The sequence below is a fragment of the Anser brachyrhynchus genome (genome assembly GCF_964034855.1).
Source record: "Anser brachyrhynchus genome assembly, chromosome: 5".
Classification (NCBI taxonomy): Eukaryota; Metazoa; Chordata; class Aves; order Anseriformes; family Anatidae; genus Anser; species Anser brachyrhynchus.
This window is the reverse complement of record NC_137699.1, coordinates 51496728-51523887: the sequence shown is the minus strand read 5'-3', so window position 1 is coordinate 51523887 and position 27160 is coordinate 51496728. Positions and strand designations below refer to the sequence as shown.

The following is a 27160-nucleotide window of genomic DNA, read 5'->3' as shown; positions in this document are numbered from 1 at the left end:
TATTTTTGTCCTGTATCCAAATAAACATTTTAGAACTGTAACTGGAATTTCTTTCCTTTTTTTTTTTTTGGTTGGATGTGGGTAGAGTTTAAACATTAACTTAACATGTATTCATAGGAGGGGTTCTGCTAGCTCATTTGTAGCAGTGTAATAAAACCCAGCTGTAGTGAGATCTACTTCATTAAACCCGAGGAATGTGGACAGCCTCTCGAGGAGTAGGTGAGTGGAGTTCTGCAGTCTTCAGGAGCTAGCCTGCTATGGACACTTGTTTCTGAAAGGGGAAACATGCCTCTTATCATCTCAAGAGCTTTTGAGAGACCAGCCTCTGCAAAGGAGGAATGGTGGCTGGTTCAGGGGTGTGGGGAGGTAATGCACATGCCCCCAACTTCGTCTGCAGTTAAATTACTTGGCCATTTGTAATACTGCAGTCAATGTTCTCCTCGTATTTAAGTTTCAGGAGATAGCATGTAGAAACTTCAGTATGTAAGCATAAAACTAGAATATCTTGAATACAGAAAGACAACAGAACTTTTCCCTCCCCTCCCCTCTCTATTTTTCTAAAGAACAACTGTCTGAATGGCTGCAAGATGCCACAGCTGAGAGTCATAACTAGTAATTGTGAAAACTTTAATCAGCATGAACTGGTTACATATGAGCATTTTTTCTTAGCTAGGAAATCTTGGCCAAGATTTTGCTAGGAAGTTGAAGGAAAATATACTGAATATTAGAGTCTATTAATTCAAGAAAATAAATGGTAAGTAAATAAATATATGGGGAGTACTGCTTGCCTTGGTAGTTGTTCATGATTATTGCCAGTATTTTCTGGGGGAGGACATCTTGTCTAGTGATTTTAGCTGATTATTTGCTGCCCTTTTCCAAGTGTGTTTTGCACTTTCCCACCTTACTGTTGATACTATGGCTGTCTTTGTGTCCCTGGGTTTGGAAGAGGACAGTAGTCCTCTGCTTTTTGACGGGGATTTACAGTTTCGAGTGCTGGAGTTTGAGCAGGAGTTGCCTGATGAGCAGAGGACTTGCATTCTTGACCATGCGTGTGAAAGAACCTCTGCTCAGATGAACAACATCTGCCTCAGGGGTTATTAAAACTCTTTGTGCGTGTGTGCAAAGAAGCTCTTCTTGCAGCTGAGTGTGTGCATTTGCTTCCTGTAAAAACTCACTGTCTTGCACAAGATTTAATGATTAAATTCAGTGACTGAAGAGACTTGGATACCTTCTTGACATAGGTTCTTCTTCGGTTTCCCTTTCCTTGGCCTTAGCTGAGTCTGATACTCAGAGATAAATTGTATCTGGATAGTTCTCTGTCAGCATTGAGGTTTGTGTATCACACTGAATCTCAGCGGCTTGGCATGTATTCTGGTGTACACCGCGCCCCCTTTTGGTCATTTTTCTTTCTGGAATAATAAGAACAGCTTTTCGTTTCTGCATATTTTTGGCTTTTCAGAAGAAAACGTGTTTAAAAACTTATTTCTCTAATTCATGTAGAAATGATCTTTCCTTCTCACAATCAAAGAGTTATTGTACTATTTTATTTTATTTTTTATTTTTATCATAACCAGGGTTGACAATATTTAGAAGCTGTGTGAACTGCTGAGGATTGTAAAAAAGGGCTTAGTTTCAGAAGTCTTATCGTGAGACAGAGGTGGATTATAGACACACAGATTATCAACAGAGACTCAAAGATGATGATGGAAACATTTGTGACTTACTTACCAGAGGGGAAAAAATGTTTGAAAACTGGATTCTCTGTGTGGTATTGTACAGGTAGGCAGTCAGAACCAGACCTCCTCAGTTCGGTGAGAGGGGCAACATTCATCTTTAGAAGCAGCGGCATGAATCTCAACCTAGCCCTTTGTGAGCATATACAGGAAAATGCAGAGACCTGAAGGTAGTGGTGCTCTCCTAGCAGTAAAATTACTCTCAGCTGAATAACCAGGGCTTCAGTCTGCATTGAATGATACCAAGTGAATGGCATTAGAATGAACAGAGAAAGCGAGGGACCCTGCTTTTCTGTATCCCTGACAAGTCTGTGCATGCTCTAGCAGGTAGTACTATTGGGATGAGAGTGTTTATCTGTAAGATGTAGAAGTTTGTTTGTTTGTTTTTAACCTGTATGTACCATAAGTACTGGAGGAAGCATCATTGTAACTGAAACTCTAGGTCCTGCTTCTTCCTTAGCATTGATCATAATTTGGCTGCATCTACATGGAGAAGATTATTGCCTTCGCAGGGAGCTGGCATCTAATGTCTTCCCTTGTGACTTCCCAAGTAAGTGGTCGTTACATAGATCCATCCCTACAGTAGTGCCTGGCATCTCTCTTGTACTGAATAGTAATTTTATAGCTTTTTATCGCACTTGGAAACAAATAGCATTAAGATTGCATATCTCTACTGTTTTCCAAACAGCTCTACCTGACCAAGTTTCTCAGGAGAGTGCCACTGCATGCTAGTGCTTGGGATTAGCTGGAGATACAGTGCAGCAGGATGTTATGGTTTAGGTTATACTTTTCTACTCTTGTGTCAAGTGTTCTTCCCCCTTTCCTTTGCAGATGTTAGGCGGGATTGATGGTAATCACTTAGCATGAGGAAAAAGATTAAAGGAAAAAAAAAATCCACAGCCTTGAAGTACTGGGTAGTGCGCCTATCCTTGCAGTTACTGAAGCTTTCCTGTAAACAGTGTTACAGATGTGCCTCAAATTAAGCTCCTCCATTCAGGAAGGAAACTTGCTGTTTCTCCTCAATAAATTCTTTTTTTATTCTTATCAGAAACTTTAAGACTTACGAGTTCCTCTGTATCCTCTCCAACACTTCTGTCAAAAACCGAGAACTTATCAAAGGAGGTACTCTGTTATCTGTATCCAATCCTGTAAAGGTATATTCTAAGCTATATGTTGTACAAGCTAAGAAAATAGTCTTTTTCTAATATTCTTTATCTTAGATTGAACACCCCCAAATTAACTGTTGAATTTCAACACAATTTCACTTTCACGTGGAGAATCAGTAGGCTTTTGATCTCCATGCACATCCTCAGTCATTTTGGGATTTGTTGAATATTACCGGTGCATGAGGTTCTTTTCCTGAGCTCCTCAGGCCAAATTTTGTGAGTCTAGTCGTATATATATATATGTATGTATGTATACTGAGTTCCTTTGTACTGGTCAATTAAGTTCTGCTAACAGAGATGTAATGCAAACACAGGAACCATGGTCTGTTTGGTGCATGTATATGTAGAACAATGATAGCTGTTTAAGGTAGCTGATGAGAATTGTTTTGATAAGCATAATTAGTGTCCCAAATATGAACATAGGAAGGGTAGCTGTGTGACCTGCTTTTTGCTGGAAGAAGTGGTAAGATTGAAGCAACGTGACACAGGAGCAATTATCACTGAATTTGATGAAGGAGGGGAAGGACGAGAACAGAGTCACATCCACTATGATTCTCTGTAGCATGACTTCACTGTAGGTGTTGATGAGTGGGTGGGAGAGTTTATTTCCCATAAGCTTAAATGGCAGCATGGAGTAAGTCCTGCACCAAAAAAAAAAAAAAAAAAAAGTTGCCTGTGAAAATCTGCCAAAACAAAGAATGCTGTGATTCCATTGAGATACTGTGTTGATTGTTCTGTTCATATTATTAGAGCTAATGGATTTTCAATCAAAAGCAGCCATATACCTCAGGGATTAACATATTCTGTTTATGTCTGGGTCTTGCATCTTTTACATGAAAGCTCCACTGACTTCCAGATTTGGTGAATTACAGCCCTAGTAAGATAATGCAGATTCCCAGGACAGTCTTTATAGCCTTTCAGATCTGCATGGGCTGAGCTTAAGGGAAAAGAAGGTTTCGGTACAAATATTATAACACAAGCCTATTAGTACTTGAAAGGCTGTTGACGCATCTGTAGTACACACAAAAAATAATCTGGCAACTTGTTTTTGTAAAACTTTCTGTATGTGCCTTTATATTGGTTGCTGTTTACTTTCATCCTTATGTATGTACTTTTGTCTTAGATTTTTGTTTTAGTTTTTGCTTTAAAAAGTACTGTACCTCTAATTAGAAAAAGGGTAACTCATGACTATATGAAATACCTGCATAAAAGGAGGGGCTGCTCTTTTAAGTATTGAGAAAATTGTAGAACCAAATGTGCTGTTGGCTTTCTCCCCTGTTCTTTTTTCACAAAAGGTGATGTGCAGTGTATGTGTTTATTTCCCCTAGAGGTAGGTATTGGGTTTATCCACACACCTACCAAGTATACAAACCACGAATTGTGGCTTTTATGGCATTTTCCATGCAGCTTGTTTAGTAAAGGATTTTAAAATGGATTCAAGAATGCTTTCCTGTAAGTATTTTACTGATTTTTCCTAAAATCAAGTCTGGAGAATGGAAGTACTGGACATTGTCTAAAGCCAGAAAAATGAAAGACAAGTTTGCTTCTGGCAGGAGGGTGTTGACAAGTGTTTCAAGGGCAGCGACTCTTCAGCACCACAGGCTGATCTGGGTGCTGCCTGTGGGGAATATGAGAATGTATTACTAACAACTTTACCCAGAAAGCATCTAAAATAATTCAATGTAAATTAATAGAATCTAAGAATGGTTTTAGTGGGAAGGGGCCTTAAAGACCATCTTGTTCCAACCCCCTGCCATGGGCAGGGACACCTCCCACCAGACCAGGCTGCCCAAAGCCCCACCCAGCCTGGCCTTGAACACCTCCAGGGATGGGGCATCCACAGCTCCTCTGGGCAGCCTATACCAGTGCCTCACCACCCTCAGGGTAAAGAATTTCGTCATGTCTAATCTAAATCTACCTTTTTTGAGTTTAAAGCCGTTCCCCCTTGTCCTATCACTACACTTCCTGACAGAGTCTTTCCCCAGCTTTCCTGTAGACCGCCTTTTAGGTACCGGCAAGCTGCAGTAAGGTCTCCCTGGAGCCTTCTCTTCTCCAAGCTGAACAACCCCACCTCCCTCAGCCTGTCTTTGTAGTAGAGGTGCTCCAGCCCTTTGATCATCTTTGTGGCCCTCCTCTGGACTCCTTCTAATATATCCATGCCCTTCTTGTGCTGAGGGCCCCATAGTTGAACGCAGCACTCCAGGCGGGGTCTCATGAAAGCAGAGTAGAGGGGGAGAATCACCTCCCTTGCCCTGCTGGCCACGTTGATTTTGATGCAGCCCAGGATATGGTTGGCTTTCTGGGCTTCAAACGCACATCGACAATTAAACAAATGTGGTCACCATCATTTAGCAAAAACCAAACTATCTTTTTTTAAAGATAAGGATAGCAGAGATTTGATTATCATAGTAACTGAATACAAGAATAATAGCTCCAGGTAGATTGAATATGAAAAATCTGTAATCTTTTTTAACCTTATTATAGTGACAAATGACTGGCAGTAAATAATTCCTACTACAACTGGTAATATTTGTGAATCCTTATCTGCTTTTTCTGAATGCCAGCAGTTTCTCAGTGTGAAGTAATAGTTTCTGCAATAACATGATTGGCTTCCCTCGTCCTAAGCATTTATTGCATTATGGGTGATGGTGCAGAAAGGGACATAAGCCAATTGGGTTGTAACAAGTCTGTGTGAAACTATAGAGGAGGAGAAAGTTATTCTTATTTCTGGGTAAGTTGACTCTACCTTTCATATTCATGAACACCTAGACATGTGTGCACAAGAAGAACCATAGAATCACAGAATGGCTTGGGTTGGAAGGGACCTTAAAGATCATCTAGTTCCAGCTCCCCTGCCATGGGCATGCCACCAGCTGGATCAGGTTGCCCAGGGCTTCGTCCAACCTGGAATTGCTGTGATTAGGATTATTTGTATATGACATGGAAAATGCGAAACACCAGCTACTGAGCTACTCATCATCATCCAGGTTCCTTCCTGATGATAATCTGGGTTTGAACATGTTTCTTTACAGCCATCACAGTCTGCGGTTTTACCCGTTAGAAATCAAGGTGAGGTCTCTGCCCATTTTCTTTTATTTTCTTATTTTGGGTATCTTCTGACTGCAATCTGTATCCTGGTTTGAATAACAGGAAGAGAAATGGCACTAACATTGGGCTATTAACTTGTTGCCATCACTCTGCTCTCAGAGAACTAGCCTTCAGCTAATGAGTCATCTCTGCCATGACCTTGGCATGAACAGCACATTCTTCAGTGTTTACCAGTTTTAAGACTATTAATTTTGCCCTGTCTTTTGTTGCACATCACTCTTTTAACCCTTGCCCTGTTGTTTCTTCTGCTTGTTTCCTAAATGTCTTTGCATTTGTACTGCAGTCATTTCTTAATATTTCTTTTACAAATCTATCTTTCCATTGCTAGGCTGATTTAAGAGTAAGACAGAACCAACAGAGTTAGGACTTTGAAACCATATTCTTCACATGGGACTAAAAAAACCAAGATCGTTTAGTCTCTTTTTCCTTTTTTTTTTTTTTTTGGATTTCGTAGCAGCCAAGATCAAACTTTCCCAAAGTCAAACAATATATCATGTATTGTTTATATTTTTTTGACATATACCCAACATGACTAGAAACAGGTAAATGAAGACTAATATTTGTCCTCACCTAGATCTTATGTGAGGTCAAAAGAATAGATTCATATAGCTTATTGTTTCAACAACCTTCTCAAAATGCTTTGAGATAAATGCTTATTGGGGAGTCAAGCTGTGTTTACTGTAGCAGAAGAACTGAAGACAAAAGCCAGAAACTGAGAAATTGCAAGCTCTTTAGCTTCACTTTTGCCCTGCAGATATTATGGAACAAGTCCTTACAGAAGGCATTTCCAAGCATGTGAAACACAAGAAGGTGGTTTGGAATAGTCAACACTGGTACACCAAGGGCAAATAATGCCTGATCATCTGGATTACCAATTCTCATGAAATGGTAGCTGGCTGGGTGGAGAAGGAAAAGCAGTGGATCTTGTTTACCTTGACCTTAGCAGTGCCTTTGATACAATTTCTTAGTTCTTGTAACTGAACTGGGGAGATACAAACAAGATCAATGGGCTACAGAGTACATGAGAAACTAGATGGATCACTGGGCTCAAAAAGTAGCAGCAGTAGTTCAAAAATCAAACTGGCAAATTGTTATGAGTGGTGTTCCATCACTGTTTAATGTCTTCATCAGCAACCTGAATGATGGGAAAGAGTATGCATCCCAGGCCTGAGGATGACATGAAACTGGGGCGGTAGCTCATAGCTAAAGTCTAGGGCTACCATTCAGAGGGACCTCAATAGGCTGAAGGAGTTAGTGTTAGGACAGAGGTTGGACTAGGTGATCTTGGAGGTCTCTTCCAACCTATATGATTCAGTGATTCTGAGCTGGCTGACAGGAAACATTACTTTCAACAAAGACAACTGCAGAGTCCTGCATATGGGGTGAAATAACTCCATACCTCTGTACTGGCTGTAGATGGGGTGGGCAAGAAAAGATTTGGATGATCCTAATGAGTAGCAGATTGAATGTGAATCAGCACCATGTTCATTCAAGTACGAAATTTTGCAGAATACTTGATAGTAAGGGTGTAGCCAGCAGATTAAAGGATGCAGTCATTCTTCACCTTGCATTTTTGAGGCTAACTGGGGTAAAGTTTCAGTTTCCAGCTACCTCTGCCCTCCCAGGCTGATATTTAAAACTCAGCTAGACAGAGCCCTCAGCAATTAGATCTAACATTGAAGTCACCCTGCCTTTAGCAGAGTATTGGGTGCTGTTCTGTGAAATTCTGGCAGTTCTAAAGATGAGAGTATCTACCAGAATCTTTGGAAAGTTTTTCTGGTGCTTGACAGGTTATCCTTCTTATTGTTTTTTCAAACCCCGTGTGTCTTCCAAGCATTGAAGCTCTTACACCTTTGCCACATTGGAGAAACGTTCAGTGAAGTTTTATTCTCCATGTAGGTAGCTGTATTCTGTGATAAAGTTATTTCTGGACCTTTCATTTGAAAAACTATAAATATGGAAGTCTGTAGTAGGTTACCCAATATTTTAATAACTCATGATATTTGCTAACCCTTCTCCAGTGTATTATTGTTTTCCCCAGCTGGTGTCAGAACAGGACAAAAATCCACCTCTGGAATAGAACTGGACCACTTTCTTACTACTACCAAAAGGAGCTATATCATTTCCTTTCTTCTTAGACATCTAATAATCATATTTTCAAGAATTACATTAAACAGCTTCACGTCACGAAGGGGGAGTGTGGCTGAATTCACCTGTTAAGTTTCACTTCTACAGTTCCTTCCAAGTCTTTTTTTTTTCCCTATCATTATGACTCTTCAAGAGAGGAGCCATGATGTAGGCTGGACTGTCTTCCCATTTGTATGTTTCACCTGGGACCAATGTAAGCTCATAATTTCTTTTGGGCCAGTTTGTAACAAAAAAGATGACAAACATCTTCAACACGACTCTTTTGTTCCCTCTTCTCAAATCTATTATCAAGAGGGTTTTTTTCTTTTCTCGGTCAGTGACCTGAAGGGTATGTAAGAAACCTCAGAAGGAGTATAAATGCTCAGTGGACAGTTCTCATTACCAATGATACTGGAGATCTGCCAGTGAGCTTTAAGCAACAGTAGGTGTGACATACCAATATATATATACTTATGTATTTTTTTGGTATCATTTGGTCTGTTAAAAATGCTGTTGTGTAAGAACAGGTTAATTACCTTCAGGAACTCCGCTTTTGAATTTCTTCCAGAAATCAAACTAACACCTTTCTCTGCCTCTTAGTTTAGAAAGATTGGTTTTCCTTTAACTTGTGCTAAAGAACGTCATTAGTAAAAATTAGCAGTTCCATTATTTTTTACCAAGCATTTTCCGTGCGGATGAGCTGACAATCCTCTTGAGAATAAAAGCTGCTATTTTTCTTCTAAGGAATAGAGCAGTACGTGCTTCTTCAAGGGTGTTGTCATAAGTCATTCTTCTAAAGTTCAGTGGGAAAAAAAAAAGTTACAACATCATTTTCTGTATCTCACAACATTTTTCCCTCTTTTCCAGCTTTGCATCCTTTACAGTCAAGAAGCAATTTTTGGAGGGTTGTGATGAGAATTGTGGTATTTGCAAGAAATGCAGTACTCAGAAGTGGTGTATAAATGGAAATGATACATATTTTTTGCCAAATTAGATTTTTAAGTAGAAATGGAATTGAAGAAGGAATACAAACCCATATTTGGAAGATGTGTCTTAGTGTTAAAAAAAGAGATCTCCTTTCTTTATAGAGATTTTTATAGAGCTCAAAAGTTGAGGCCTTTTAATTGTGGTGTGAGAAGTACCCTTAAAATAAATGCGTGCTCGCTGTGGTCTTTCTGTTTTGTCCTGGGACATGCTAATATGTGTACACCTCCCCTGTTTACACTTATACACAAATAAGAGGAAGGGTACTTTTATATGTGACAGTGTTTATTCCTTTTAGCCTGTGTTTTTTTATTTTATTCTTAAGTAAATTGAGTGCATCATCCAGAAACCTCAAATATTGAGTATGACCAGGAATATCTTATTTCATTTATATGTCTAAAGAAACTTTAGCTGATCCTTCACATGTGTAAAGATATTTTACAATAGTGGCATCTACCTCAACTTTTCACAACTTTAAATGTTGCAGTTTCTCTACTTATTTATCTGGTGTTACCTCTGTGGTTACCAGAATTTCAGTTCTTCTCTAAGTTTCTTTCTGAAGTTTGACTCCTAGAACCCTGCATGATGGCTTCTCTGGTTAATCTCTGAGAACTTAGATTTTCAACCTATTCCTGGTGATTTTCATGCTTTCCAGCATTTCTTGAATATCTCCTCCTCCCATCTGTTTAATTGGTACCCTTTCCAGCATTCACATATTGTTTCTATTTTTATTTAATAGATTTATTTCTTGAAAATTTATATGATAACTTTACTGGTAACCTGGTAAAAGAAGATATACAGAAATCGGTGGGAATACCAGGTCCGTTGATAACTGTGGGGTACTGAGAAAGTGTTGTGTTTTTTTTTTTTTTTTCCTCCTCCTTGTGGGTGAAATGTGTATTGTGCTTTTTAATTAAAGAGGAGAAAAAAGCCTTTATACTGGCTCAGGGAAGTATTGTTTATGGCTTTTTTTTTTTTTAACCCCATAAGTGTATATCAGGGTAAACCCATCATCCTCCATTTACAGTAAATTCTGCAAGAGTAGCATCAGCTGAGTGCACTCCAAAGAGAAATACCATACTTAGACTTTATTAGTTGGCAGTTTTTTTCAACTTGATTTTTTTTTTTTTGGAGTGGTAGGGTGGTTAGATTTATTCCTGGTTGAAAGGTGGCATTCTTTATTAGGGACAAGGAGGAAGCACTCAGAAAATGAAGACTCTCTGGAAGGCAGTGAGATCTCCTTTGTCTATGAACTGGTATGTGGTTTGCTTAATAAAACCACCTTTTAAATAATCTATTTTTGAGAATAAGCCATGAAGATTTATCAAGAACAAAAAGTCTTAGATTAATTTTATTTACCTCTATAACAAGGTAGTGCATCTTACAGGAAAACTCAGCAGAATAGCCCTATCTTTTGACTATAAAGTTTCAGGCTATATTTTGCATCCTCTTTACACACAAAAACAATGAAAACGTGATTTGGCTGAATAAAATTCCCATTTAGCCTGTAGGTTCGTGGCAGGGTGGGTGGGGGAAGGAAGACAAGAAGAATAGTGTTATATTAAAGAAACATGGGACAGTAACATTGTGTGGAAAATGTGAATATCCTGGGCTATGCTAAGGAAAATATCTTGCAAGACCTGTGCAGGAAAATTATTTCATTATCCATGCAGTGGTAAAACTTGAAGTGGAGTAGAGTCTAGTTTTGGGTGCTCTGTTTCAAGAAGAATATGGATCAGCTGAAGCAAGAGGAAAGCAATGGACCAGCAAGAGGAAAGCAATGAGAGTTGTCAGATCTCTGAATTTGAGTTGAAGAAATGCCCTAGACAGGAAAAATGAAGAAATTGGAGTTCTTCAGTTTTAGGAGATGCCTGAGCCCTCAAGTAAGTAAAGGATGCTTTAAAGAGGCATGGGAGGTTCTTCCTATTTTAGGTTATCAATAAATCATGGATGTAAATTGCAGTGAAGGAGATCTAGGCTGAACATCAGAAAAATCTTTCTAATCCAAAAGAAAGTGAAGCACTTGTAGGAAGCCTTCATCACTTTAGGATTGGGTATATCTTATTGGTTGTGAGGAAAGAGGATGGTCTACGTGGTCTATGGAAGTCCCGTCCAGTCTTCAAGGACATTTGGTTTGTTATGAGTTCAGTAGGGCTGCAAAGGATGTAAGCTACTTGACCTAAAATCAGAATCATCCTCTCAACGTTTTGAGCTGTTTCTAGAGTGCTCACGAATGATACCTACATTAGCTTAAAAATGCTGGAATTAAGAGTAGTAATAATAAAGCATGTGTTTTATTGTTGGAGATGCCAGGAAGGACACTTGGAAACTCACTAGCTGTATTTCAATCTTTGCTTACAGAAAAACAATTCATATGTGTGTGTGTGTGTGTGTGTATATATATATAAACAATTCATATATATATATATATAAAATCAGTACTTGTATTACAACATAGAGACCAAAAGGCACTTTAAATGAATTCCTCAGCATCGTCTTTCGAGTAGAAAATAAGTTCATTCTGAAATGTATTTCCCACTTTAACTGCTGTCTGTTCTAGCAGAGTTTAAGCTATGACTGAGATATGTGGTCTGACAATAACTAGGGCTGCAATATATTTTTTTCAAGTATCCTTCAGTACTACTCAAATATGAGCATCTCCTCTAACTATACAAATCTTGTAATCTTGCATGATGACTTCTCTGTAAGGCAAAAATAAAATATAGCTTGTTGTACCAGCTGTTCAGGGAAACACATGCATTTAGATACAAAATGTATATGAGGGGCATCTAGAAGCTGTATTTCTTATTTTTTTTAAACCTGTGAAAGGGACCTCAACACATTACCCCCACTGAAATAGAGACAATGGAGGCCCTTAGAAGTGACAACATTTTAAATTATTACCACTCTTTCCTGAAACACTGATATCGCTTTCTCAGATGTATTCTATTCACTTATTGAAGAAACCAGGATTAAAAAAAAAATAAAATAATAAAAAAAAAAATCCCAGCTATCATCCATATTCTGTGAGGATATGAGAATTGCTGTGGAAGAATAAACTACCAAAGTAAGTAGAAGCCATCTTGGGGAGGTGGTCTTGCTACTGGAAGAGCAATGCTGCAGGCCTGATCTTGTGCTGTTAGAGGAAAATTAGTTTTCTCATTAGGGATTGCAGGACTCTCAGATTATTGTTACACCTATGGTATCTGTGACCTGTTTTCCCCCCAAATTGATTATTGTAATATGTTTATCTTTTAATATGGGATTTCATGGTATGTTGCTGACAGCTTCTGCCATGCACAACGGGTGAGGATGAACAGCAACACAGACTACTTTGAAAATAGACTGCACAAGTTTCCTTCCTAGATGATGTCTGTCTAAACACCATTATGATGCTTTCTGCATTCACTTGAACCCTAGGATACCTAGGTCACTTTGGCAGCCATGACAAACTTTGTAAAAATCTGCTTTGAGACTGTGCATCTTACAGCCAGGCATGGAAGGTCTGCATCTTTGATGATTTCTCAGCAAAACTGAGCTGAGGATGCGCAGCAGGGGTTATCCACAACTCAGCTCATTCTGAAGTGCATGGATCTCTCACTATTTTTTTTATCCTATGTTCTGAATGATGCTGGAATTGTATTTTTTTTTTTAAAAAAAAAAGATTTCATACTAGTAAAAATTTCTGAAATTCTTATTTAGAGATGTCCCCCAAACGTGTTAAGAATTGTGATGGAACTGATGGAACCTGCAGGCTTGGCCTTCCTGAAAAAATAGCAGTTTTGGCAAAGACAAAGAAAAGTCTACTGAATATGCAGTAACAGTTGGTAGCCTGCCTGGTTATCTCAGGGGATTGATTAATAAGGGACAGAAAACTAGTTTACAAATATGCATTGGCTGTAGGCTAGCCAACAACAGGTGTGAAAAACACACATTTTTGATAGACATCTGCTATGACTGAGGTGTTCAAAAAGTGTCTGCGTTTCAAGCGAAGCGTTTAAGTTGTTATTAACTTCAGTTCTGGCACAGTCCACTTATCTCTCCTTTTTGTATGCTAATTAGTGGGAGACAAATAGTGCCTGAAAAGTAGCATCTGTTTAATGACAAATAAAATGCAGGTCAGTATATCTGTGCTTCAGAAGATTGCTTCCCATCTCCCAGTAATCTGATGCATGAAAGAAAGATGCTGTAAGAAACTTGTAGCTGGATACAGACTTGGCCATGAAGACTCATAAGTCTCCACTCAGCGCTCTGCCTGCACACTTCCAGGAGAGTGAAAAGTGTGCTTTTCTCACTGGTGCACAGATCTTCATTGAATCTTGGGGAGAAAAAGCTGCTTTAGCATGGACATAGCAGTTCAGCACACAACAGTGCAGTGGTAGATGCACATATATGTGAAATCGTTTGATTGTGTGCTTTGAATAGATATTTGAAAGGAAGCAAGTCTGGAGAAACGGAGAGCAGCTTAGCTGAACTTCATTTGAACTCAGTGAGAAGAAATATTCAGCAAAAGTGACCATTGAACAGGCTTCTTGAGCTGCTGCTCTGCCAATGAAGCATATTTACTAGATCAACTTTAAACATTTCTGCTAGTGGCACATCAGTCTCCCTGAGTGGTTCACTTCAGTGGTGCTCTGTGTGTGGGGTTTGTATGTTTGATTGTGTTGTCTTTCTTAGGAAGAGATTGATCTTCGCTTACTCTCTTCCAGTTAACTTGCACTAAATCATCTCTGTTCTTCTAGGTCTTTGTAACAATTTGTAGACTTCTCTTTTGATAACCCTGTGGTGAATTTGAGCAATAGGCAGTAAATTCTTCTTATAAGCAAGAGTAGTTGTACTACCTGGATATGGGTCACTGAACCACTCCTACAAAAATGCAGAGTATCTGTGGGATGTCTGAAGCCCCCCAAATACTTTCCTGGAGAAAATGATAAACAATTTTATTGGCTTTTGTTGGTTTCAAGATATTAAACTAGTACACCCATTAAACTCTGAATGATTTATAGTGATAACAGTCTAGTGCTGAAGACAGAGATATGTAGCAATCTCAAGCTAAACTGAAGGTAGAACCTCCTCTGCGGGGAAAGAGGAATGGGAAAGGAGGCTGGGCTGGACTCTGAGTTTGTAGTGCCACTATGCTTCCAGTGAAGTCTGCAAAACTGAACTTTGCTTTGCATTTGTAATTGCAGCTACTGGGTAGAAAAAAATGAAACACTTTTGTTGAACAAGTCTGAATAGAAAAACTTCGACTATAGCCCTGAAGGCAATTTCTGAGGGACTCAGCCTTAGGAAGAGAAACTTTTTCCTGGAGTGTTGAACCATGGAGACCTTGCCCTCCACTCCAGTCAGCAAGGAGTATTTAGCTAATTGCATATGTCTTGGAGGGATGTAAGAGACAAATGATTACATGTTGTCCAGGACTGTAAAAGCTGTACAAGTGGCTAGAAGAGCTTGAAATGGATCAGCTGCCTTACTGGCAAACAGTGCAGAATGTACTGCTACTGTCTGTCCTGTTTCAAACAGCTAACAGGAAGCTCCTGAGTTTCCTTTAATGCTTCTGGTGGCTGAGCCAACAGTACCAAATGACAAGACAATGATAACCTGTAAATGTTGCATTGGAGCAAACCCTGACTGGATTTATTCACCTCATAAAAGTATTTACTGTCAAACTGCAAGAAATCTTTTTTTTTTTTTAAGACAGCAAGTACTCATCTAAAATTTTGATAGTCTTAATCTCTGTGTTGCTATTGTGTTATGAATTGTCACTGGAATATTTAATTTGTGGTATAGTAGGGTTAATATATTTATTAAAAAGCATGTGTTCATGTATGCAGATTTGTGCATGTGTATATATGTAGGCAGAAGTATCTCAGCAGTTTTCTGTGTGGATTAGATATACGGTTGGGAAACACTGGGAAACAACTTACAAACATGCTCACACTATGATTCTTTTTGTCTTAGCACTGTGTTGTTGTAACCATTATTCTGATTCTATTCCTGTGCTCTTTAATTTGGACTTGTACAAAATCTGGAATGTGATCCCAAATACCTTTAAGAATCAGATCAGACTCCAGATTTTAAAGAATTCAAATGGAAATTAAGACTTCTGCTCTCAATTTCAAGACTTCCTTTGGTCTACTGGCAAGTCTAGAGTAAAGCTAAAGAGACCTAATCTCAGTCTGTATTTGATAACCCAACAGAGATGATGCAGCTTCTAGTCCCTGCTGCATTTGCACTGCTGGCTTGCCTGCATGTCTTCATTAGGTTCTGAGGCTTTGCTAGGTCAGGACTACTAGCTGTGTAGTATTTAGCTTGTGGCTTTCTCCGCGAGTAGTGACATCTGTTGGCTTCCTTGTAATGATCTTGAGAAGAATGTCAGAGGTGGGTGAAGATGACTTGATGTTTTGATGAGTGAGAAGGACTGAAAGGGATTTCTTCTGTTTCATTTATATTACTCATGTCTATACCAATGACATAACTTTCACTTGAAATGCCAAGTGAACATTAGAGTGGCTTGTGTATGTGTACAGGTTTTCAGTTCCTTCAAACTTTAATCTGCTACTGCTGTTTTGGTGTAATGGGAACATGAGGGTTAAGGCAACAGCAGCTGGTATCCATTCTCTATAAAGCACTAACTGGTCACCAAAAGCTCAAGTCCAAGTCCTAAATGTGAGGGAATGATTTTCTAACCAGCTTTTGCAAAAGTGAAAAGCCACAACCACTTTTCTATCATGCAGACAGTGAATTGCAGTTAGAGATTTCTGTTGCCCTTGGCAGAGGCAGTCGTTCAAACTTTCCTCAGAGTGTGTTTGCAAGCTTCAAAGTAAAGGCAAATTTATATTAGAAAGCTATCACTTATTCACTGTGTGTCTGGTTGTGTTGTCGTGTTTCTCCCCCATTCTTGAGTTTTGCTCCTGCTGGGAACATATTTTAGCCCTGTATATAGAGAACTAGGTACTTTTTGGTTTCTGTATCAAAACTAAATAATGAGGAAAGAGGACAAAATAAAAAATGAATCCAAAAATACCTCTTCTCTACCAAGAGATGAGGTTAAGTAAAAGAAAAATCTATTATTACTAATTCTTGGTCTCTGAAAATAGGTGGATTAGTTTGAGTTAGGGAAGATAGTGTTGTGAATCATGTCTGTCCTGCCCATCCTGAAGGGATATCCAGGCTGCTTGTTGATCACAGCTGGAACTGCTGCAGCTCACAGCTCTGGAGGTTGAGCAAAACCAAGATGTTGTTGTTTTTGTCTGGAAACATGGGGGTCTGAAAAGGTTGAGTGGTTCCAGAGATGACTCAGCAGCTTGTATGTCTGTGCAGAAGGGTCAGAAAGCTGATGTGGTAACCTTAGTTTTCCCAAATTGTTGACTTCCCTGTTGACCAGAGCCCAAAGTATACAAAGCATTTGTGCACATATTCTACTTAAGGAAAAGTTCGATGATGTGAGTCAGTATTACAAAACATTTGAGTGAAAAGCTAACCATGGGTCTGACCTGACAAAGCACTACTATCAGAGAAGCTTCAGGGCAGCCACATTTGAAGTGGCTTTTGAAAAGCTAGCTCTTGCAACAGCTCTGAATTTCTTTGACTGAATCAAGATTACTGTGGAAAAAACTGAGTAGACTATTTAACTGTGATTCTCATTTTTAACTTCAAATTTAATTTAATATTTACAATATAACTCAGGGGTAAAATGACAGAATGTTCTGTTTAAGATTAGGTGACCATGGATCCTTTGAATTTAAGATAACAAAATGTTAAGATAATCTTTGTTATTCCTACCATTTTAAATTTAGATCAGGTCAGATGAGAATTTCAGAATGTCTTTTCATCCTTTATTTCAGAACCTTAACTTTGAGAGCTTTTGGTCCTCATTTAGAGGAAAGTAAATAAATTTATATGGTGCCCTAGGTTAACACTTAAATAAAAGTTAAGTTTCAGTGGATCTAAGATTCATCCTTAACTACTGGAAAAAGTAGTTTGGGGGAAATTTGGGGCATTTTGGGGCAGATTTGGGGGAAAATGTGGCATTTAGTATAAGACTTTTCTGGCGATTCCCTCTACTCTCCATTACTCCAATAGTGCAGTTAGGTAGTGCTCATTGGATCATCCACATACAGCTCTGTGGCCACATTATTAATAAAAGCCAGAGATGTAACAGGAAAATAATCACTGTTGCAACTAAATGGAAAAGAGTAATTTATTAAAAGCAAATTTTAGACAGTTGCAACAGAAAAGTATGTGTGAGGGGAGGGTCTTAGAGCTGAATGAATAATAATATCAAAGCTGGAAGACGCTCGTGGCTGAGCTACTGTGATCAGTGTCCAAGAAATGAGGACAAAGATCTGCTTTGGGGTATGAAACTTAACTTGCAGATAATAAGTAAGTATAATCAATTAACAAGGAATTAAATATGTCATTAAGAGGAGTTTTTCTATTAAAGCTTTGTTTGTTTGTTTGTTTCAATCTTCCTTGCAGAAAGACAAATCCATGTGACTGAGGATAAACCATAGGGATGTGGGATGGGTCAGATGGTACTATTCATACATAGTGACTCTGCTTGAAATTCTGCAAGAAATGTTAATGTGCTAGTCTCACACAGTATTTCTGCAGGTGTTATTTAAGGATGCATTTCATATAATATAGCACAATTTTCTGTAGTTTTCTCTCTTTATAAATCCTTTACATCAGTAGCTGGAAAGAGAAAAATTCTGATAGTTCTTGGGTTTGTAATGTGCTGACCATAGGATAAATTCACTGTGGTCAGATGTTCATCTAACTCCTTCAATTTTAAAGAAGATAGAGGCAGACAGCAGTAATCTGTCACACAGAAATGAACACACTAAAAAGAAAATGGGTGATGACTTCTTAACAAATTCTGCTGTTGGTGGGATCTCAAATGCTAGAGGTACCATGTTATCATAACATTAATACAAATAGGACCATCCTGCACGTGTTGAATGAAATAAGCAGCTTCCATGTGATGGATGGACATTTTGACAATTTTAGCGCAGTTTCTGTAGTATGTTCTTTGTAGAAGTACCACTCTTTCTCCCCACTGGTTGAGAAACTGGATATTAATAAATCAATGATCTCTGTTGAGAGGGTTCTGCTAAAGTAATTTTTATGCCCATCAGTGGTCTGAACGAAGACACTAGGAAACAGGCCTTTCATTGATGCTCTTGCATCGCAAAAGACAGCTTGCTGTAAAAAAGAATAAAGCGTGGTTATCAGAAATCTATTAAATTATTATATCTCCTTTTGTTTTGAAGAATATTTTTTCTCTAGATATGTGTTTTTTAACTCCTAGACCTCATTTGAAATTTGCAGCATACACTGCTTCAGCTAAGGAGCTTGGTGTACCTGGCAGATTCTCATGTATACAAAAACTGAGGTGGTAAGATGTTGTGCTGAAGAAAATTTGAAGGATTAAGAGAAGCCAAAGGGTGATCGTTTCCCTGTAGAATAAGATATGTCCAACAATGGCATGTGTGTAACACAAGTTGGAACACAATTCAGTGATGTGTTCTCATTGATATCTAACCCTAAATTAAATCTGCAGTAGTGCTTATGTTAATTGTTACCCATCAGCGTAACAGCAGAAAGGCTGCTTGCATTCTGCCTTGACATTTCTCTTCAAATGTGGTGGACTTGGTTTTCATCATTTGGCATTTTCTATCTGACCTCCATGGGAGTAATTACAAACTGTAGCAAGCAAAAGACATAAATTCTGTCCCACAGCTGTTTTTTCTTAAGCTAAAACTCTGAGACATTCAGTTGTATCAAAACATTTATCTAAGAATTTATTGCTTGTGTATTACAGGATTAAACACAAGGTAGATTTTATAAGGAGACGTAATTAGCTTCTTCGTGACTGAAGCGATATTTGCATGCTCCATGTTAGGTCACAGATGGATGTGTGTGTGTATATATAATATATATACACTTGATCATGCACCTGGATAACATTAAAAATATTGATGTTCTAAATTTCTGTCTTCAGAGGCATATTGAAAATGTGTAATAATATGTACTAGCCCACAGGCAGGCACTAGTATGTCTCTGATATATAACACACAGAACAGTGGTTCCAATTAAAAAAAAAAATAATAATAAAAAATTATTTCAGTTACACTAATGTTCATTCTTCATAAATTAGTCCTGTAATAATATCTCTATTTCACACTGGTAGCATTTAGGAACAATAAACTTTAAAGGGTTTTATAATAAATATGTACATTTTTTGTTATACCTAGCCAGAAAGATGTACGATCCACATTAAAGAAAGTATCAAAGGTTGGTGGAAAATCTTACTGTTCTCATTTTTACAAGTAAAGGAAACAAATCTCCCATTAGGAAATTTGCCCAAGTCTGTGAAAGAAGTCTGTAGCATGGCTTAGATTTTAACGTGGGTATTTGGCATGTCAGTTACCTACCTATTAGCCATATAGGTTACAGTAGAAATGATCTAACTTGAATAAAAAATGTGAAGTTTTAAAGCTAAAGTGATGCAGAAATAGCTACCTTCTGTTTCATCGAATCAAAGTAGCAGTAGTTAGGTATGATTGTCTTTTTGGGATGGCTGTGAATGTGCTCAGCCAGTTAAATCAATGACAGTACCAGCTCAAGGTGATGTCTGGGGCTGTGAACTTGCCTTTATGGCTTTGGCCTCTAACTGGAAGATGCCTTTTCCTAAGGCAAGGTCTTGAGGAAACTGCTTTATAAGCCAAGAAGGGGAGAGGTGAGAACTGCATTTAAATTCACAAGTGTTCTGTTGTAACAGTTTTAGTTGCATCAGTTTTCTCCGTTTACAGTCTTCGTACTTCGAACGGCAGGTAATTGTTAATTCCCTCTCGTGTGGTTCAACAGAAAAGATTGGAATTCTCAGTACAACTGCCTATTAAACTAGTACAAATACTTTTTTTCCTTTTTTTTTTTCCCCTCTCCTTTCCCGGTAGGGCTCTCCCTGCAGTATTTGTTTGAGTTCTTCTCCCACTCAAACACACCCACTCACCCAGGTACGTAATCTTTTCTATACACTCTAGCGCAGGTGAAATTGTGTGTCTGGCAAATATGAACCAAGTGCTGAGGTCCCTCCTTTTGTCCAGCTTAACTTTTGAGGAAAGGGAGGAGAAAACAGCTGAGAGGGAACTGTATTAAAAAGTAATAGTGGACCACGGAAAAATATTTGCTTTGTGTAAATATATACTTGTATTTTATTATCTCTTCTTGCAGCAGATATGAGTTGCCCTCTGTGAGTTTGATTTAGCCAATGGAAAGGAAAATAAACCTGCCTTAAATTCCCACAAATCATAAAGGGACTAAAGCAACATTTTTTTAGTGACACTAGGTATTAATTCTATTCCCCAATTATGACTTGAGGAAACTGCCTAACTTAAAATAAAAATTTATCAACTCCTTATTGTTGATTTATAAAGGAGACCTTTTTCTAGTGCCTGTAAGCTAAGTTCTGTTTTATTCAGTCTTGGGTCCCTCTTGATAATCCCAGTGATCAAGATTGTCTTGATAAGATTTAGTCATCGCTTTGGAAACAAGACGTGCTCTGTTCTATTCAGCAGCTGGTAGTGCTGTCTGCCTACTAGCAAATTTGGGGGATAGAGGCCAAATGAATTTCAGTCACCTCACAGTAAACCTTGTAACATATCTGTGGCAATTTCTAGCTCCTGAGGACCAGATAGGTGCTATAGCACCTGGTATGCTTGGTGTCTCCAGCCCAAAGAACCTCAGGCATATCTTTCTTTTTCCGCTTTCATATAAGATTTAGTGAAGATTCTAACATAAAGAATGGCAAGTAATGGAACATTTTAATGTGAGGTGATCTAGCTTTTTCTGTTCTCCCTCAAATGTCAAAAGCAGAAGGATGTAGAACAGTATACAGAATTAAGTTAGTATAGAGGGAGAAAAAAGAACTCTTATAATCATAGTGTTGCTGACATTTTCCTTAGTTTCAGGATTAGTAGTGTCTTCCTGAGAGCCTCAGCTCCTGGACATGAGAGAAAAATGTGTTCAAACATTAAATTTCATTAGGGAAAACAAGCTTCTAACTCCTTCACCTCTTAGATTATATCTATATAATCTATATTTATTGTATCTATATTTGAACCCAGGTGTGTGGCACTTGGATTTGGAACTACCATTTTTGTGTGAGTTTATCTCATCGCAGACACATGGCCTTCCACCGTGTAGTGAAAGTGGGCCTCTCCACTGCAGGGAGCAGGACAGGTCATCATCACCGTGACTGCTTTATGATGGTCTTGAGTAATACTTTGCCTCCATTTTGGATGTCTTCCTTCTCCTCACTAGCAACCATTAAAACATGCTTTCCTAAACAGATCATGCTGATAAGTTCTAAGCTGAATAAATTGATTCATCAATTTTTACGGCTTTAGTGTACCAGCTCTTCCAAATAATTCCTGGTAAAGTGAGTAAGAACCAGAGTTGTTTTGAAGATCATGAAATCGATGTGGAATGAGAAGCTAAACATGCAAAGGAACTACAAAGTTAGCCTCACATTCATGTAAACCAACAAATAAAAAGATTTAAAGGGAAAAAGATAACTCAGAGTGATATAAAATGTCAACCTACTTCATGGTAAGTTGGTCAGAAGGTGACTCACTTAAAGCCCTTAGGGAGGGGGGAAAGTGGAACCCTGCTCAATTTATAGTAAGGTTGATTTTTCCCCTCCTCCCCCTGCTGGATTTTTTTTTTGTGGTTGTATTGGTGAAGCACATGTTTCCTTATTTAGGCTTCTTTTCTTCATTAGTTTGCTGACAGTTCTTGAAGCTGCCTGGAACCTAAGATGTTTATAGTTGAGCAAATTTAAAAAAAAAAAAAAAAAAGTGTGCATGTTGTGGGGGTTGTTAAACCAACAAGAAGAAGTTAAAATTGGGTAAAAGCCAAGCTGGGATTTCTTGAATCTGTGTGCTGCTTCATAAGTAGTGCAACTGAAGTGATGACACGGCTGAGAGACAGCATATAGCCCAGATCTCTAATGCCATCTTAATATTGCTTAGGTACATCTGAAAGAAGTAAACCTAGGGAGTGAGCAAACTTCTTTCTGAGAGGTCAAAACAACTTTCATCAGCCTAAAGTTATTTAACATTGTAGCCTGGTATTTCTCATTTCATTGACTGTAAAGGCTTCAGCCTAGACACTGTGAGCTGGAATCAGAGTATCTGAAGTTTCAATGCAAATCTCATAGGTGCAGTTTGCCAGCAAAAGTAGGGAGGGCAATCTCCTCTTCCTCCTTTCTACCATTAATGCCATAGTTTCAGGTTTTGCAGAAATGTTTGGGCCTTGTTTCAAGCAAGGAACATGCCCACAGGACTAGCCCACTGTACCTCAGCAAAAGAAGCGGGTGAAATTCTGCGTTTGTAGAGTACAAAAGGAGAGACCCAATTCTCTTCAGGGACTATGAGATTTTGCTTTAAAAGTCTGAGCTAGCCTAGGCTGGACAGGAGACATGGAGACACAGAAGCTGAATGCCTCAGTTACCTTCTCAAATTAGAGCCTGAAGTTGGTACATTTTGCTTCCATTTCAATTCTGAACAGATAACCTTTTTTTCCTTTCCTTTTTTTTTTTTTTCCCCAAAATCTCTGATTTGTTTATTGGAAAATTGGGATCTTGGCTTTAGAAAATATTCTGGTGCTGCAACAAGAAATCTTTCGCCAGGTAGAATTAAAAGAAATGGATGAGCTGAATTTAATTCTTTCACACAGGCATAAGTGCTTTCTCTGACCTCTGGCAGGAGGGGACAAATGGTGAAACTCCAGCTGCACCCTCAGCATCAGTGGGTGTAGTGTGACTATTCTGGTGTTCATAGATTAGCTGTAAAAAATTAGCTCCAAATTAGCGTGAGATCACAAGAGAAGTCACTGGGAAAACCAAAGTGTAATAATTTGGCTTCCAATCCTCTGCTCAGATCAAGAAAAAAAAAAAAAGCTGATATCTGTGTTTATGTCAAAACTAGACAACAGTGTAAATATCCTTTATACCTCAAAAGTTTTTCTTGGATCTGAGCTCTTTATGGTGACACCAGGAAACCAATTTAGATGCATTGTTTTTCCTTTGAAAACCTGATGGGAAGAAAATAAATCTGAGCAGGCTAAGGCAATACATCTACAAATCCATATGAGCTGCTTTATCTTGCTATGTATAATCTTGTTTCCTTCTGATTCTTATACATCTGTTACTCCCTGTAGGAGGTGAAAGGAGCCTATTTAGGGAGTCAATGGTAACATCTTTCTTATTTGACAAAGGAAAAGTTAAGTGAGAAATTAAGAAATGAAGAACACCACAAATAGGAATGTAAGGAATAGTGTGTTGAATCTTCTTTCTGCCATGCATCTTTGGGATGCTTCCATAAATCTTGAAGTCTTAGAGAATGTTATGTCTGTAGACAGTGAACACAATGTTTATTAACTTGACGTGCCCACCCACAGCAAGAAACTAATTGGAAGCCCCCCCCCCCCCAAGTTGTTATGATGGTGTATCTGTTAAATGTTTGAGACTTGCTAGCAAGTACTTTGGGCTCCTCTTGTGCCAGATCTAGCCCATGGGATTCATGCTGATCATCCTCAGCTGATCTAGAGTCCTGTTATGGGCTGCAAGAGGAATTATTTTCAGATGGATTTCCAGTGGGAAAGGAGATTGAATTATTTCCATTTAAGTTGACAGAGTCTCTAGTGATGGCAAAAGTGGAAATCTGGTTTTGTGTCAGCTGAGGACAGTGACTTTGTGTATGAGTTTATGAATTTTATCAAGATTAAAATCGAAGATCAAATTCTCTATCAATTTAAGATTTTGTCGCAACAATTGCTGCTCCTATTTGTATAACTTAAAGAGCTGGCTGAATTCTCCATGTTATGGGATGATTAGCAGGATTTGCTAATCAAGAGAACTCCACAATACAGTCGTGAGACTTCATACGGCTAATTTCCTGTTGTTTTTGTCTAAAGCAGGAAGCCTTCTGTTTCATGTTCCTGAATGCTACCTGCCTCTTGTGCCAGATCTAGCCCATGGGACTCATGTTGACCATCCTCAGCTGATCTAGAGTCCTGTTATGGTCTGCAAGAGGAATTGTTCTCAGATGGGTTTCCAGTGGGAAAGGGGATTGAGTTATTTCCATTTAAGTTGACAGAGTCTCTAGTGATGGTAAACGTGGAAATCTGGTTTTGTGTCAGCTGAGGACAGTGACTGTGTATGAGTTTATGAATTTTATCAAGATTAAAATTGAAGATCAAGTTGTCAACCAATTTAAGATCTCATTGCTATGGTTATTAAATACTCATTAATACATAACACCATTGTTGCATTAAGATACTATACCTAATGATTAATATCAGCTGCCTAAATCACAGTCTTTAACAGAGCTGGACCCTTAGCAGTCACTAATGCAAACGATACAAGGTTATTATAATTAAAATGGCTGCAAATGTTCATTGTACTAGGCTGGTTCTTGTTCTCAATTCCTTCTGGAGAGGGAAGTCATTGTGCAGTTTCTGTGCCCAGGGAGAACCAGCTGAAGTGTGAGGGTAAATTTCTGCCTCTCTTTTTGCCCACTTTCTTCCTTCTGTGATAATTAGTTGTTAAATAAGGGAAGCTTCAAATGTCCTACTACATTACAAGTGCTTCAGCTGAAAATGCTGCAGTTGGCAAATCTGACAAGATGTGAGGTTAGTATTGCACAGGGATAAGCAAGAAAGAGGATTCCAGTTGATCTGGTCACATTTGAAAGGTCAATGAATACTATTAAGCCTAGAGGGTAAAAGAGAGCTGTTCCTAACGGAAATCAGTGGAGTGAAATTCTTGTCTCACTGAGCAGAGATATAGGCCTGAAAAAGGAGTTTAACAAAGAGCGCAGAGCAACTGTGAAACATAACTGCAGTTAATTGGACCAAAATGAGTTTAATTAGACCAGCTAACTGTTCAGTTCTCCTTGGCACTTGTTTGAACATAACACTTAGTATTGGAAGTTAGTTACAAAAATTTTGCTTCATGGCTTAGACTTTTTTTTTTTTTATCAAGGGAAAGCGGAAGATGAAAGTTGAATGTGTAAACAGAATAAAGGCACAACCATTAAGTTGAGAACAACTGCGGGGAGGAAAGCAGGTGAATAGGTCCCTATAGACTAAAGAAAAAATTTTAAGGGGATTATGTTCTGATGTCTGACTAAGGGTAGTGTGGAAGGTTGTTTTAAATAATAGATCAAGAATGTTAAAAAGTAGAATTACGGCAGTAAAATAAATTCATGTCTGCCTTTGGAATTGTATGGTGATGTAGAGATCTGTAGTTCATTTCCATGGTGAGTAGTTTTGCTGTATTTGCTTCACTGGTATAGTGGGATACAAAAGAAGAGTTTCATCACACTGGTGAAATGTCAGAATTTAGTGTCTGCTTCAGACTGAGAGCAGTGGTTGGAAATTCAGGTAGGCTTTTTCCGATCCTGGCATCTAACATCCTGATGGACTTGTAACAACAATTTCAAGGCCTTCCAGGCCTTGAACTGTAGTGTTACAGCCCCTTGTAGGTCACTAGAAGAAGTGGTTCTGGAGTGGGTGTCAGTGTGTTAGGATAGCTGAGGTTCTTGCTGATTTTTCTCAATTGCATTGAGGTGGTGGTGGGGTGTAATTATCTTCCTCCATTGTTTTCAAACAGGAGGTGTTATGACTTTGCTAACTTCTGTGGAGTTGTGTCTATACTCAGTGCCATGGCACGGAGGATGAAGACAGCTGTTGAATATGCAGCTATTTGTAGAATGAACCGAAATACAGGTAAACAAGGAAAGTCCAAATGCACAGATGCATTTGACGCTCATTGAATAAATATCTCATCATGCCTCTACATGCTTGAAATTCATCCAAATTTTCACTGTTTCTGAGCTACAGATTTAATTAGGATTTACTAAGAAACACATTGTTTCACCCAAAGGTCACAAACACAAGAGGCTTAAAATAAGCAAGGGAAGCTATACTCAATATCCATAGTGTGAAACTGCTCTTGTGGTCATTCCACAATGTGACAGGGCCAACTGGCACATGGAGGAAAGGAGTAGATCTTGGATCCTTTGCCAGCACTACTTAACATCTTTCTTCTATGAAGGGCAATGGTCATGACATGAAAACTGCTACCACTTTTGGTAGATAGTAGCCATCACCTTTCATTATGTTATATTTAAGGGGAAGTAATACTTGTAAAACTTGCATCCACAGAAGGCAGGGGGCTTGCAAGAAAGGGATGTAGGTTAAGGAATATTTTGATCAGAGAAAGATACAGGAAGAACAGTACTTGTGTCAGAGTTCCCCTGTGGCTCCCAAGCTCTTAAAAGCTCAGCCATTTGAGAACAACAGACTTGTTCCTTAGCTCAGGTTGGGGAATCTAGTATGCTGGTCACTTGTCCTTCTGGAGGCTGGTGGCTCACATGGACAGGTCCTGCACTAGAGAGTAGGTGGGAGGGCTTGATTCATTCTCTCCATGTGTAAGTATCCACAGATGGGGTTTTGAGGCTTGGAAAGCTGACTCCCAACTCAGTCTGTCATTTTGCACCTGTTGTACACTTGCAGGAATCACTTTTATCAGGTATGAAGATCATACCTTGAGCACAATTTTTTGAAGATAATGAAGATTGTGCTCATTGAGGTCATTTGGAACGGATCTCAGACTGGCTGCCGTAAGCTCTGAACATGAAACCTGCTACAGATTGATAGGGCAAATGTATTTTATTTCCATTACTTTTCCTGTAAAAAAAAAAAAAAGTATATAACAAACCCTTTTCAAGTGTATTCAAAATCTAAACAAATGTGTATTTCTATTACTGAAGCAACTTGTTTGCTGAAAGCAAAATGAAAATCCATTTGCTACATAAATAAAGGAAACACACAAGCTTTTCACTTTGCAGGAATGAAAGAGAATGCATTGTCCCAGTGTTTTTCTCCATATGGGCTTTGGCCAAAGGGGAAATACAGCAAAAAGGCAAACTGGTTTGAAAATGCTCTAAGAACAGAAAACATGAACATTAA

The 27160-nt window shown here is 38.6% G+C and overlaps 1 long non-coding RNA gene across 2 annotated transcripts; it reads left to right on the top strand.

Annotated features, from left to right (window-relative positions):
- Positions 1-228: 228 nt before the first annotated feature.
- Positions 229-27160, top strand: LOC308195618. Of its 2 annotated transcripts, XR_013951674.1 has the most exons (4): positions 267-366; positions 670-754; positions 25800-25915; positions 26705-27160. It is a non-coding gene; the product is annotated as an uncharacterized lncRNA (long non-coding RNA). The 2 variants fall into 2 exon arrangements; XR_013951673.1 differs by having other exon boundaries at positions 229-754.